The sequence below is a fragment of the Lycorma delicatula genome, chromosome 13 (assembly GCF_047948215.1).
Source record: "Lycorma delicatula isolate Av1 chromosome 13, ASM4794821v1, whole genome shotgun sequence".
Lineage (NCBI taxonomy): Eukaryota > Metazoa > Arthropoda > Insecta > Hemiptera > Fulgoridae > Lycorma > Lycorma delicatula.
Genome location: NC_134467.1, coordinates 34,905,588 through 34,921,800, shown reverse-complemented (window position 1 = coordinate 34,921,800; position 16,213 = coordinate 34,905,588).

The window sequence follows — 16,213 nt, the reverse complement described above, 5'->3', positions numbered from 1 at the left end:
AACTTAGAAGGATTGCTCGGAAAGACTACGGGCTGTCGGGCCGCCAAATGTACTTGGTGTACCGAGGCGTCTTCGAAAGTATGATCGCATACGCGGCGCCGGTTTGGGCGCATAGGTTGGATAGGAATAGAGCACTACTTCAAAATTTAAGGAGTGCCCAGCGCAGAGCCATGATAGTATGCACTGGTGTATTTAAAACAACCTCCTACGAGGCTACTACTGTATTGGGAAAGGCTCTCCCAATCGATTTAGTGGTGAAAATTCGGGCAGTCATGTGGAAGTTGCGAAGAGGTCGGGAGGCCGAGGGATTTGGGATGCGGTTTCGAGCCGGGCCAGAACCGGAGAGGAACGGTGATCACAATGCACCGGAGCAAAATTTCGTCCAGTTGCCCATCTCCCGTCTGCGGAAAAGGCTACAAAGCCTCGCGATGGAGGCATGACAGCTTGAATGGCACACCACGACTAAGGGTAGATCCTTGTATAATTTTATACAGGATTTGGGGGGATGGTATGCCTCGAGTTCCTTTTAAAGGGCGTCGGGTGCCCAGGTGCTCACCAACCATGTGAATCTAAACCAATATCTGTTTCGGTTTCGCCTGGTGGCTGATGAGTTGTGTGTCTGCGGGGAGGTCCAGTCGAATGTACATATGATGTACTGCCCGGCTCTTGGGGGGGCCAGAGACCGAGCCACCCTGGAACTTAGAGGTCAGGGGGAAACCTGGCCACTCACAAGCGGCGAGGCAGTGTGGCGAGAGCCGCACTGTCGGACCGTGTGAGAGTTCCTCGATGAGGTTGCAATGTTCAACCGTCATCGGTAAATGTAAGGGATTAAATGTAAATGCAATTGGACTCCTACAGCTCTGCTGCTGGAAACCAACCTTGGTAATAGGGCTGCCATCAGCCAAATCAGCTCCAAGCGCTGTTAAATGGTGGACAGGTACTAAACACATGGTGGACAGGTTAAATGGTGGACAGGGTCGCTGGCATACAGCGACCGAGGCGTGGCAGCCAAAATTGCTATCTTTTTATTTTATAGACGTATAGTTATAAGTTGTTACAAGGGGTGCGCCTCCCCGATCTAGTTTTATGTTTGACAAGTGAGCGATTGGGACACTTCAGCGGATGCTGTATGGCGCCCTGCTTGATTCGCTCACGCACGTTAGGTAGCTCACTAGGAGCTTTTAGGATTTGGGTCGCTAAACCGTTCTGAGGCTCAGTAGCCGTTCTTGGCACGGAACAGTTGGTCTATGCTCTAGGGCGACCGAATGGGGTGGTGGTGGGAGAAATGCCAGTTAACCAAATCCCTTATATCCCTTGTGCGCTAACACAAAGAAGATTTTGAAAATCTTTTCTGTGAACAACTATTTTAGATAACGAGGTAAAAGAAGTTTTTTAGTGATTTTGCCCCTAGGACATATTATTTGTTGATGCTTCAATATTTCTCCGTAGCAACCTAGCTGATCTCTTTTTAAATCAAATTATGAGTTCTGTCTGCTTTTCTCATATTTACATGTTGCTACAATCATCATCAATAAAAATACTCCAGAATTCCCAGCTGATTTTCATCTATTTACACAAGTTAATAGCTTATATGTTCAGAAAATTCAACTTATTGGATGATCGTAACCGTTGCTTCGATGATCGATGTATGGAGAATATTTCTATTTAAGCCTTGTTGAAGTCTGTGGTCCTTTGTTCTGTTTATCCTCTGAAACCACCGTAAGGTATTACTTCAAAGTATGAATGAAGGTGATATGTATAAATATTCATCGAACATAGGTCTGGAAATGCTTTTTTTGAGTCACTGTTGCGAAATATTTCGTCCAAGTTTCAGCTTCTTTTATAAAAACTGTAATTATTGGGACCCAAATTAAGGAATAATGTTGGTGGTTTCTTATGTAATTTTAGATGATAAATAAGGTACAATAAATCCTAAAACTATAACTGCAGTAGTTTATAAGATATCCGATGTAAATTTAAAAAAAAATCAGTGTCAAAAACAAGTTTTTTAATTATAGTACAATAGTTTTGTTAAATGACTAGTAAATGTAGACGATTTAGTAAAAACACTTGTAGACAGCTTAATTTTGAGGAAATTAATGTAAATGCAGCCAATAAAAAGTAAATTAAAATCGGGTTCCTCATTGAAGCATATACAGAAAATAGAAAGAAAATCGTATTATTATTTCTGCACCTACATTTTTTTTTAAAAACAAAAACGTAAATTTAAGATAATAATTTTGAAAGAAATTTAAAAGTTGTAACAGCATTTTAGCTGTGGATAACTTTTATAAATATTTCTTTTTTGTGTAACATTCATCTGAATTTATTTTTTTGCGCAATCACTTTGTTTTACAGGTGTAAATTATTGAATGAATATACACAGCTGATTAAACATTTCCATTTACGTTTTTACTGGCTGCTTTTACATTAATTTTTTCATAACTAAATTTTCTATAAGTTTTGTTACTAAACGTTCCTCATTTATTACTTATTTAACAAAGCTATTGCGCTACAAACCTAAAAACTTGACGTGGATACGGCATAATTTCCTTGTATGCCTATTAAATTACATTTACAATTTTTTTTAAAATGAAAAGTACATAAAATCTTATTTCATTAATAACTTCACATATTTTTTTCTATTATTATTATTGAATTATTATTTATTGTAATATTTTTTTACAATCAGAGGTTAATAATAATTAATAAATCAATACATTTAAATTTAAAACATATTAAAAAAAAAAGAAATGAAGTCGGATTAAAAATCGATGTGCCTTCCCCCTTGTAAGATCCAAATATTGCATTAATTAAATTTCTATTTGGCTGTAACTCTGGAAGCAATGAAAAAAAGTATCACTTATGATACTTATCGTTGAAAAGCTCTCAATGAAGGCGTATTGTCACAGTTAAGAAAAACATCCAAAATTCAAAAAAAAAATATTTTGGGCTTTCTTGAACAATTTTGTTCCAGTCCATTGCAATAAAAATGGGAGGTGCCCAACTAGATGTTACAACAATCCTAAATAAAAAACTTCAACATCTTAAGGCTAAAAGTTTTTAAGTTATGCGACGATACATTCGCACATATGAATGTATATTCAGACGTCACGTCGAACTAGTCAAAATCGATTCAGAGATGGTCAAAATAGATATTTCCGGTGAAATCTGAAGACCGAAATGCTTCTCGATCAGAATACTTACTTTACTTCGTACAAGGATGTAAAAAACTAATTATAGCGATAATTAAAGAAAATAATACGAGTTAACCTAGAAAATAGGTAAATTTCATAGGAAAACTACATACTGCAATGGGTACCATGATTCAACTTCCGGAAAATACTGATATATCTACGCGTTTAACATCTCCCAGACACCAAAACCTCAGTTAGTTAAAAAGTTAATATATAAGTATATTTCACTTTATTTTGGACACAATAATTGACATAATTTTGTGCTAATCCCTTTAAAATTGATATATAAAATATAACGACCCTAAATCCCAATGGAGTTGGTTAATAGGAAAAATCAAACGATGGGGGTGGAATCGGGAGCTTTATAAAAAAAAAATTATATCGCTATGAAGTTCTTATTAAATAAAATATTGAATTCGTTTAAAGTTTCGACTATTTTTTTAATAAGGGCCTAAAATTTATCTAAGTAATATTTTTTAATATCACCAACCATTGGCTCAGGGGTGGAAAAAATGGGGTTTCGAAGATAAACAAAATCATACCTTCCTTAAAAGGCACAGTATCGAATCGGTTTAAAGTGGTCGTCCTCTAAACATTTTCTAAATTTTTATTGTGAAACAATTTTTGTTATGACCAACTCTTACGGCAAGGTAATACCAAAATTTTGATGTAATTATGAAAAAAGGGGCTTGCCGTATGCTATACATGTTAAACTTCGTTTCACATACCAAGTTTTTGAATTTATATATATATAAACAAAGTTTCACATATATAAATATATATATGCTAAACATGTGAAACTTCCTTTCACATGTTTAGCTTATAGGTTTCACCGGTGCTAAGTATGTGATAAAAAATATTTCCACCTTAATGTTAAGAAAAACTTCAAATTTACTCAATGCGACAATGATTACATGTAAAATAAAGTTTCACATGTTTAGCACACGACTATACCCATTATCGTAAAATTCCAGCAAAATTTTGGTCATCCCTTCCATTAAGGGTTGGTCATATCAAAAATTGTTACAAACAAAGGTTGTAACTAATGTTTAGAACACTAACGACCACTTTAAATCGATAAGATACTGTGCCTATTAAAGAAGGTATGTGTTTGTTATCTTAAAAACCCCACTTTTTTCCCCTGGGCCGATGGTTTGTGATATCCAAAAAAATTACTTGTACACGTTTTAAGCCCTTATCCAAAGAATAGTAGGATCATTAAACGAATCCGTTACTTTACTTAATAAAAAAATTATAGCGATATTTTGTTTTATCGAAAAAGCCGTCCCATTTCCACCCCCATTGTCTGATTTTTCCCATTAATGAACTCGACCAAGATTTAGAAACAGTATATTTTACGTATCAGTTTTAAAGTGATTGGCGGAAAATTACGGCAGTTTTCATGTCCACAAGAAAGTGAAATATATATATATATATATATAAACATTTTAAATGACGGTGGTTTTTGGGTCTGGGGGATGTGAAACACGAAGATATGTCGTAATTTTCCGGAAGTCGAATCATGGTACCCATTACAATAGGTAACTTTCTTATGAAATCTACCTAAAAGAAAAACGGTTTCAATATGGCGGCTCCAATAGGGCATTGAAAAATTTGTATAACATCATAAAGTATTAATTTTGCCACTAGGTAGATCCGCACTTAATTTTACTTCTTAGTATATTTCAGTTTTAAAATGTGAAGGCTATTTCAGTACTTTAAACCTTACATAATTTATTTCTTTTTTTGTAATAAAAAGAAAAACTGTAAAAATTAATTAATAATAATATTTTATTATCAGGCCAAATTTATTATGTTTTTAATATTTTTTTTAATAATTGGGGTAAATCTTTGTTTGAAAATAATTTATTGTAATTATTCACGTTTAGAAATCTCTCAATTTTTAACACACGTGTTTTTTCTTTACAAATAAATATTTTACGCTACAATATGTTGCGTGCTTTTTTATGGCTCATCCAATTTAGTTTTCTTTGAATGAATTTTTTGTTTATATTTACATATGTTTTTAGTTATTGATTTTATAAATATAACCAATCAATTATTATACTGAATTAACGATTTATGATTTCTTAAATGTAAGTTTTGTTGATAAAAAATAAATTAATAAAATTAAAAAAAAAATAATAGATTCATGTATAAATATTTCACAATTTGAATTAATGTTAAATTGATAATTATACCAATATTTAAAATGACACAAATAAATAATAGCTTTTATAAAAGATCTAAAACATATTTTATTTCCCTAAAATTATTATTATCTTTTTTTTTTGTTTTCTCCAACCAGATTTTGAGTTACTGCTGTGTCGGGTCTGTAGCGTGTATGTATATATATATATATATATAACTAATATTACCGCAACTGGCCTGCCAGACCTGAAATAGCCGTAGATGTAATATGCAATGTAAGTGAAAAGGTACCGATAAACCCGTCTGAACAGAATAAGGTCGACCACTCTTGAGCTGTTTGATTAATTGAAACCCAATCACCAAAAAACATTGGTATCCATAGTCTAACATTCAAGTCCGTGTAAATTAATTACTTTTACTAGGACTTGAATCTTAGAACACTGGAATTCGAAAATCACTTTATTTTTCCTAATATTATACTATAAAATTACATATATTATATAAATCATTTTTAATGCGTTTCAGAAGGATAACTTTCAAATATATATTTCTAATTTTTTAGCATTTGTATGTAAATTCTTCTATTTAAAACCGTATTACTTTTCCGATCCGGTTAATGTGTATTGTTTCGCGCTACCCTCCGTGAAGCGAGTGTTTGCGTCTCACAACCATTCGAAAGGTCCAGTTGGCCATGACATTTTTCATACGCTAAAAAATTCCATATCCTACGCACAAGCTTCAAGCTTATGTTAAAATAAAATCAAGCAAAAAAAAAAAATTATAGTTGAACATTTCAAATTTTAGTTTATTTTTAATACGCGTTATTTAAATCAATTTTCTCACAATTAAATTCTATACAAAATTAAGTACAGGAGAAAAGATTATGGAGGTAGAAGAATTTTGTTATTTGGGAAGTGGAATTACTAAAGATGGACGAAGCAGGAGCGATATAAAATGCCGAATAGAACCAGCCTTCAGTAAGAAATATAATTTGTTTACATCAAAAATTAATTTAAATGTCAGGAAAAAGTTTTTGAAAGTAAATGTTCGGAGTGTCGCTTTATATGGAAGTGAAACTTGGACAATCGGAATATCTGAGAAAAAAAATATTAGATTCTTTTGTAATGCGGTGCTATAGGAGAATGTTAAAAATCAGATGGGTAGATAAAGTGACAAATGAAGAGGTGTTGCGGCAAATAGATGAAGAAAGAAACATTTGGAAAAATATAGTTAAAAGAAGAGACAGACTTATAGGCCACTTATTAAGGCATCCTGGAATACTTGCATTAATATAGGAGGGACAGGTAGAAGGAAAATATTATGTAGGCAGGCAACTTTTGTAATATGTAAAACAAATTGTTAGGGATGTAGGATGTAAGGGGTATACCGAAATGAAACGACTAGAACTAGATAGGGAATCTTGAAGAGCTGCATCAAACCAGTCAAATGACTGAAGACAAAAAAAATAAAATCTAGTCAATTACTAGTCATCTATTAATAATAAGATTATTGTTATTTTACTGCAAAAAATACAAAATTCTCATGAAATAAAGTACTCGATCTTCGTGAATGAAAATATTTTTTTTTCATTGTAGTAAAAATGAACTTAATACCGATCAAGTTCATATCAGTCAGTTTTTCTCGTCGATATCTAGTTCTCTATTAGTATTTCAGTTTTTATTTTTATTGATTTGAACAACTGCAATAACGTAAAAATGGTTCAACATTATTAAAAAAAAAGAAAGTTTTAATAGTGTCGACACAAAATTATCAAAAAATACAAGTTTCGAAACGGTGAAACAGTAGAATATTATTTATAAATAAGTATAAATCAATGAACAAATTATATATATATGTTCGTATATACATAACATATATATATATATATATATATATATACACACATACATTCATTACATGTACATTTTTTCAAAATATCACGACCCCACCGCCACCAAATAGTTTTAATTGTAGAATAAAAATTTTACCAATTTATTTCTGTTGTATTTATTTCGTTTTTAATAAAAATAATATCTATTGTAAACCAATACTTTTATATTTTTTTTTTAATAAGTGATGGGACTGCAAAAAAATGTTTGCACTTCTGTATTTTTCATTTACTTAGAGTATTTAATATTAAAATAAGCTGTACGACATTTTCTTTTAAATTTTTTTATTTCATGTATACATTATCAATTTTTTTTACACTACCTATTACTGTTAAATACTACTACCGAGTAACGTGATTCATGAACAGGTTAGGAAAACAATGTAAATATATTATGTTCACAGGGAAGAGGATTTTAGACCGTCCGGCCATCCAAATTGGAAACCAACAAATAACAGAGGTCGAAAAGATTAAATACCTGGGTGTGACTTATGAGAGGAATTGCCGGTTCACCCAGCATATAATAGACATATGTGCCAACGGTGAACAGATGACTAAGAATTTGAATATAATAATGTCTTTGCAGAGAGCTCCAAGACCCTCTAAGCGAAGGGCAATAGCGTCCACAGTGACATCCATGATGGTATATGCAGTACCAGTGTGGTGGCACTCAGTCAGGGTTAAAAGAAATTTGAACAGACTGGTTAGTACTCATAGGAGGCTGTTGCTGGGGGTTGTTTCAGCTTACAGGACGGTCTCCTATGAGGCGTTGTGCGTGTTGTCTGCGGTACCACCAATAGACTTAATGGCCCTAAATAGAGTCGAGAGGGCGCAAGACCTCGAAACAAATGAAGCAAAAGATAGACTTAGACGGCAAAATAGATAGCAGGATGATGGACCAGCCAGACGCACGAAGGAGCTGATTCCAGATCTTGCACTATGGTTAGACAGGAAACATGGTGAGTTAAATTATCATATCACCCAGTTTTTTACAGGTCATGGCAATTTCAATGAGTACCTCCATCGTGTTGGAAGAAGGCCAGGTCCAGAATGTATGTACTGTGAGAGAATTGACAATGCAGAACACACATTTTTCTGCTGCGAGAGGTGGGCAATTAAAAGGAGGAACTGTGGTATAACAGGAATGAGCCCAGCAGAGGTCCTAGAGCACATGTTGAGGAGCGAAATAAACTGGAAGAAGGTTACGGAATTTATAGTAGCAGTATTAACAGAGAAGGATATAGATGAAAGGCGATTAGGTTACTAGTGTAGAATAGGGTAGGGTGGACAGCCTCAGTGGTGAGAGACGGCACGCTGAGGTGTGTCGTTCTCAATGATCCACTGAGGACTCCAAGTGTTTAGATAGGTTCTGATGAAGAAGAAGAGTAAGAAAAGACCCAGTGCCACGTTACGGCTATTCGAGGTATGTCGTGGTTTCCAAATGAGCAAACAGAAAATCACTCAAAAGAACTGACACCGGTGAGCCGACCTGCCATGCCGGACGTTCAGCCGGTAGGCGAAGAGGCTCGTTAGAGTTTACCAGACACTCCCCTGGGTGGTGCAATACCAACCAGTCGGACCGGCCCAGGGGAGTAGAGTGAAAAAAAAAAGGGTGGAAAACAAATCAGGGATAGAAGAACAAACATTTACATTTCCAAATTAAAAAACGTGAAATTACGAAGATTATCAAATATAAATCGAAAACAAACCTATATTAATTAAGAACATTTATTTGTGCGAAGATATGTAGCTTAATTTCATCAAAATTATTTTTTATATATTTTAAACAATTTAAAAAATTTTGAAATGTTAAATTGCGAGTTTGTCAGAGTAAAAAAGTCTTTCGGTGTGGACAAACTGTCGCCCAGAACGGCGTTATTCTACCAAACGACTTGATTATATATTTTTAAATTAAAAAAAAAGTGGGTTTCGAACAGATGTGCCTTTGCCTTTTAACATCCAAATATTTCATTAATTAAAATTTGATTTAGCTATAACTTTGGAACCAATGAAAATAAATTCCACTTTTGATAAATAGTTGAAAAGATCTCAAAGAGAGCTTATTACTGCAGTTAATCAAAGTCAAAAATCCATTTTTTTTTTTTTTTTGATTTTGAGCTGTTTTGGACACTTTTGGTTCAGTCGATTGTAATCAAGCGGGGTTGTGCACAACTAGATATTACACTAGTTCTAAATCCAAAATTTCAACATCCTACGCCTAATTGTTTTTGAGTTATGCGACATACATACGTACGTATAGACGTCAAGCTGAAAGTAGTGAATATGGATTCAGGGATAATCAAAATTTATATTTTCCTTAAAATCTGAAAACCGAAATTTTTCCCGATTACAATACTTCCTTTACTTCGTAAAAGGAAATAAAAAAATAATAAAATCGATAGAAATCAAGATAATCGAGAAATAAATAGCATTACAAGTGAAATTCATTCATAGTGTTCTGCCATTATAAGTCCCATCGTGGCTGTTGCTCTCTACCTTCTTCTATCATTTGCTAACCTTTTGTTTTTTTCATATTTTCATTTTTCCATAATCCCATCCATGATTTGAAGTCTCTGCCTTTCTATTTCTTTCCTTTCGTTCATCAAGCCTTTTATCAAATCAATATTTTCTTCTCATACAATGTCCTAGCCCGTTTCTAGATCCGCTATTTAGTATATATATCCATATCTAGTATATACATCAATAAATATGTATTGATGTAAATAATAATATCAATATAATAATATTGTACTGTTAAGGGAAATTCAATATATATATATATATATTATAGTACAGTAGTTTTAAGTAATTAAATTATGTTTTGAATGACCATAACTCCAACTCGATGAATTAACTACGTATTAATTAACATAGTTACCACCACCATTACAGGCTTAGAATTCGCGATGTATTTTATTAATCTCTAAATGTAAAATATTGAAAAATGTATGAGACTAATAAAAAATAAAAAATTAAAAACATTTATTGCAAACATTTGGAAGGATAGTACATTAATTAAACGAATCCATTGGTTAAATTAGCAGAAAGGATTTGATATTTTAAATTTAACTTTCTATTATCTATATCCTTTTTCATTAACATACTGTTTCAAATTTTGAATTTGAAATGTAAAATAAAATAAATGAAACAAAATCAGATATTAATTCACAGTAAGTTTGTAATTTTAAATTAGTTATTTTTTATGCACTATCTTTTTTTAAAATATTAAACGTGCGTTCTAATGTTCCATTTGATTTCATGTTAATTTATATTTAATTGGAACATGTTTCTAATGTAAATTTTTTCAAACAACAAATCAATAAACTAGTATGAAATTATTAATTTTTATTTTTATTATTATATTTTACTTGATGCTTATTTGTGGAATATGGAATTGGAAATTTTTAGTATATTTTAAAAAATTGACCAAATTTCAATTTCAGAATCTTTGGATGAAAGACCGAGATGTTACCACTCCGCCACACAGATTGCCAATTTATTTAAAAAAAAAAATTATAATCGGTGAAAATATTTCTGTAAAAAAAATAAATTATTTAATACGTATATATATATATATATATATATATATATATATATATATATATATATATATATATATTGGACACACAAATTTTGATTTATCGGTTTTTTTACGTAAATAATCTTCGGAAATTTTAATTTTATAAAAACCTTAAAAGTATTTATAAATATTAAATACTTGGTAAATTTTTCACAGGTTTGAATTCTTTATATTAAAGGATTAAAATCTAAGCTAGTCGATCAGGTTCGTTTTATGTTTCAGCGTTTCAAGATGGTGGTTATTTTATTGTGTTGAAGTAACAACCGCAATATTTTTCTTACCGAAATTCAATATTTATACAGCGGAAAGTTTGTAAAATTGAATTGGACTGCTTACAGTATTTGAAATCAAATATTCTAAAAAAAAAAAACTCTTTTATCATTTTCGATATTTCATTTGATTAAAAAGAAAAGTTGCTTTAATATGTGTGACGGTATATATATTGCGTACATTCCTTTAGACATGTCCTTCATTTCCAAGTTTCTTCAATTTCTGCTAAAAGTTGCTATTTCAATGACAATAAAGAAGTCACATGGGCAGGTGCTTCAAGTGACTACTTTTTAATTTCAAAGACAATGCTTCTCGGACGAGAAAATGTGTGTGGCTTATTCCTGATTCTCCTGTGGGAACAGTCCATGTATATACATAATTACCATTCCAGAGAGAAAAATTGTAAAAACTGCATATCAGTTCATTCTTTAAATTATGTTTTTCATAAACTGTTCCATAAAAAAAAAAAAACCAGAAAAGTTATAAACATAAAATAAAAAATGAGAAAGGAAGAACGGTGGTCACCATCTGGTGGTGTTTGTTGGGTAATAGTAAAAGTCATGAAAGATTTTTTTTTTATCGTACGGTTACCGTAGGATGGGTAAATTGGTAATTGGATTTGGAAGTCGAGAGTTCCAGCGTTCAAGTCTTAGTAAAAATCAGTTATTTTTACACGGATTTGAATACTATATCGTGGATACAGGTGTTCTTTGGTGGTTGGGTTTCAATTAACCACACATCACAGGAATGGTCGAACTGAAACTGTACAAGACTACACTCATACATATCATCCTCTGAAGTATTACATGAAAGGTAATTACCGGAGGTAAAAAGGAAAAAGAAAGAAAGGGTAAATCGGTAATCGGCTATAACTGCTATTTAAAAGGCAGAGACCGACTATTCTGAAACCTGCCTATTTTAGACCACACAAACTTTTCAGTAACAGTTTGGCTAACCTAACTGTTATAAATTGAACAGTCTTTAATTGTTATTTATGTGTATTATTCTCGCAAACATGAAGATAATTAACACAATGGAGGTTCAGTGATTGGAGCCTTTTGAGTAGACCCATTTGGAAAAATATAGTTAAAAGAAGAGACAGACTTAAGGGCCACATATTAAGGAATCCTAGAATAGTCGCTTTAATATTGGAGGGATAGGTAGAAGGGAATAATTGTGCAGGCAGGAATCGTTTGGAATATGTAAAACGAATTATTAGGGGTGTAGGATGTAGGGGGTATAAAACGACTAGTACTACATAGGGAATCTTGGAAAGCTGCATCAAACTAATCAAATGACTGAAGACAAAAGAAAAACAAACAAATTTTGCAAACATTAACCTCTGGAAAAAACGTATAATTAACTAATCTCTACATATCCCATCAAACATGCTACGAATTATAAAAAGATATTAATTAATGTTAATTTTCTGCAAAGCAATTCTTTTTATTTTAGCCCATCAAGCTGGTCTAGTGGACTCTAGTGACTCGTCGACTCTAGTGACTCGAAGTCGAGTGTTTTTAAGGTTCAAATCCTAGTAAAGGTAGTTACTTTTATACAGATTTGAAATACTAGATCGTGGATACCGATGTTCTTTGGTGGCTGGGTTTCAATTAACCACATATTTTAGGAACGGTCGATCTGGGACTGTACAAGACAACAATGCCGAAGTAATGCTTTACGGTGGTTCCGAAGGCTAAACAGAAAAATAATATAGTTATTTTTCTTTTCATAAATTAAACCGCGCGTCAGATTTTATTTTCCATTTTCTCTACTAGTTGCATGGCTTCATCAATAATTTCAATGTTTGACCAATAAACTTTAATTTCCTTAGTTAAGTACTCTAGTTAGCAGGTAGCGGAATTGATGTTCATGATCTTATTTCTCCCGCATTCAAAAGATTTATCTAGGTCACATTTCTTCAAATTGATCTATGATTTGGACCCCAACATCATGTTCTTTTTTATTTTTTTTTAACCTTCTGGTTCACTATTAGGTATTGCTTCAGAAGATGAGATGAATGAATTTTAACGGGTGAAAATGCCATGCCCGCTGTGATTCGAACCCGGGACCTCCGGATAAAAGGCCGAGACGCTACCACTCGCGCCACAGAGGCCGGCGGACCCAAATATGTATCCTTTAGTTTGACCAAGTAGTAGAGGGAAAGCATTTATAGAATACTATGCTCTCCAAATCCTTTTTATTATTAATTTAAGGACGAAAATTTAAAATATTTTAAAATTAAGTATTGTGTTAATTAAATATTTTCAATTGACCTAGTTATTTAATTTGTAATAGTTTTAAAAATTACTAATTATTATGTGTTATCATTATTACCTTTTGGTCCGTGAATTCCAACATTGATTGTGTTAAATTTGTTATTGGATGTAAATCTTAAGGTACATATATTTGACAAACGTAATGGGTGAAAAAACTATATTTTCATTACATTTTAATAATATTTGTAAAATATTGAAGATAGAGTCGTAATTTTTGATATAATGAACGAGGGTATGATTATGTTTAGTAAAGGAAATTTTATAGGTAACAGGGAAATTTATTGAAGTATGACAGTTTATATTATACCATTTAAAACAAAGCGGGTGGTAAATGAGGAGAGAATAGATGGTATTTCATCTAATCTATTGTTTGTCATTTAACATAGTTGCACGCTGACTGCTCCTATCTGGCTATTTCAAAGACGGATTTATACGTCATTAATATGCTATACCGTTTTAGACAAACTGTTTAAATGATTAGCTGTACCGTTTACAATGAGCTGTACTGTGATGAATATCCTATTACTCTATGATGGTCAGTGATCTGAATTTAAGTCTATTGACTAAATTATTCTGCTTTACATTATATATATATAAGCGCGCGTGAACACACTTACTCTACATCAAGTATTAAACGTTTAACTATCATTACAATATCTAATCAATTTTGACAAAATAAAAAGCCCTTATATTTATTTAATACAATACTTTTAATCACCTTTATGCTGATAATAGCATTTAAACATACACTAATAATAACTGTTTTTTTTTTTTTTTTTTTATTAATAGTACGTCAAACGGCTGACAGTAATTTCTATAGCAACCCATTTTTCCAAATTCCCCCCCAAAAAAAATTGTTATCTTATCAAAATTAGGAATTATGTTCTAATCGTTCTTAGACCTAAAAAAGCTTTGGTTTTTTATCAAATGCATTATCATTTAACTATAATAATATATATTTCTCATATTAACAGAAACTATGTTCCAGCTTAAAATTTTACTATAGAATATATCACCGATATGTTTCTTCTCATCATGTTTAATTTAAAACATAAAAATGCTAATAGAAAACCCAAAACAACTGAAAATTATGCAGAATTATTTTTAAATTTCGTTGCCTAATACTGGTAAACATATGAGATTATTCAACTGCAATAAAGAAGAAATTAGCGAAGTAAATACCTTTATATTTCACATATAAGAAACAAAGACAAATTTTTTTTTTTTGTCTTCAGTTATTTGACTGGTTTGATGCAGCTCTCTAAGATTCCCTATCTAGTGCTAGTCGTTTCATTTTAGTTTACCCCCTACATTCTGCATCCCTAACAATTTCTTTTACATATTCCAAACGTGGTCTTTCTACACAATCTTTTCCTTCTACCTGTCCTTCCAATATAAAAGCGACTATTCCAGGATGCCTTAGTATGTGGCCTATAAGTCTGTCTCTTCTTTTAACTATATTTTTCCAAATGCTTCTTTCTTCATCTTTTGCCGCAATACCTCTTCATTTGTCACTTTATCCACCCATCTGATTTTTAAACTTTCTCCTATAGCACCACATTTCAAAAGCTTCTAATCTTTTCTTCTCAGATAGTCCGATTGTCCAAGTTTCACTTCCATATAAAGCGACACTCCAAACATATACTTTCAAAAATTTTGAAATCCTGACATTTAAATTAATTTTTGATGTAAACAAATTATATTTCTGATTGAAGGCTCGTTTCGCTTGTGCTATTCGGTATTTTATATCTCTCCTGATTCGTCCATCTTTAGTAAATCTACTTCCCAAATAACAAAATTATCTACCTCCATAATCTTTTCTTCTCCTATTTTCACATTCAGTGGTCCATCTTTGTTATTTCTAATACATTTCATTACTTTCGTTTTATTCTTGTTTATTTTCATGCGGTAGTTCTTGCGTAGAACTTCATCCAAGCCGTTCATTGTTTCTTCTAAATCCTTTTTACTCTCGGCTAGAATTACTATATATTCAGCAAACCGTAGCATCTTTATCTTTTCACCTTGTACTGTTACTCCGAATCTAAATTGTTATTTAACATCATTAACTGCTAGTTCCATGTAAGTCAAAACCATGAAATTTAAAAAATTGATATACTACAAAACAAAAAAATCATATTATTAAATTAAAATAGTTCCTAAATGGTACCAGCAAAATTTCAGTAACAAAATGATGATATTCAACGTATAACAGCCCTCTATATCCAATACATACATCTTCTTTAGTCGTTTCATATCTTCACTATTATTCAAAAGATAAAGAGCCAGATAGTTTTCGTGCGCGTTAAACTTAAGCAAATACTTTGAACTTGGCGAATAAATGGATATTTTCACGAATAGATGGTATCCGTAGTTAATCGTGAATCTTCTTATTCTTGGCAAATCATGGCGCCTCCGAACGCCTTTGCTTGGAACCTTTGATTGGTTGTCGTACTCCAAAGTTGTATCCCGTATGGCCATATTGGCTTTAGAAACGCCTTTTACAACAACAGTTTGTTATTTAACGGTAATACGGATCTTCCGTCTAATCTTTGTTGTTTATTTGTTTCATCTTTTCTCTCACATAATTTTTCCATGTTAGACGAGGATCCAAATAAAGTCCAAGGTATCGTACGTTGTCAAAATAAAGGGATGTGAACTCATTCTGGGCAGACTCGTGAGCAAATTCTTATGAGTTAGTTAAAAAATAAAAAATAATTGTATAAAAAATTTTACCTAATAGAAAACCCGATAATTCAATAAGTGATTATATGATTATACAACTATAATCATAAAAAATATTTTATAGATTTTTTATTCTAAAAAACGTTCATTCTTTTTTATTTAAAAA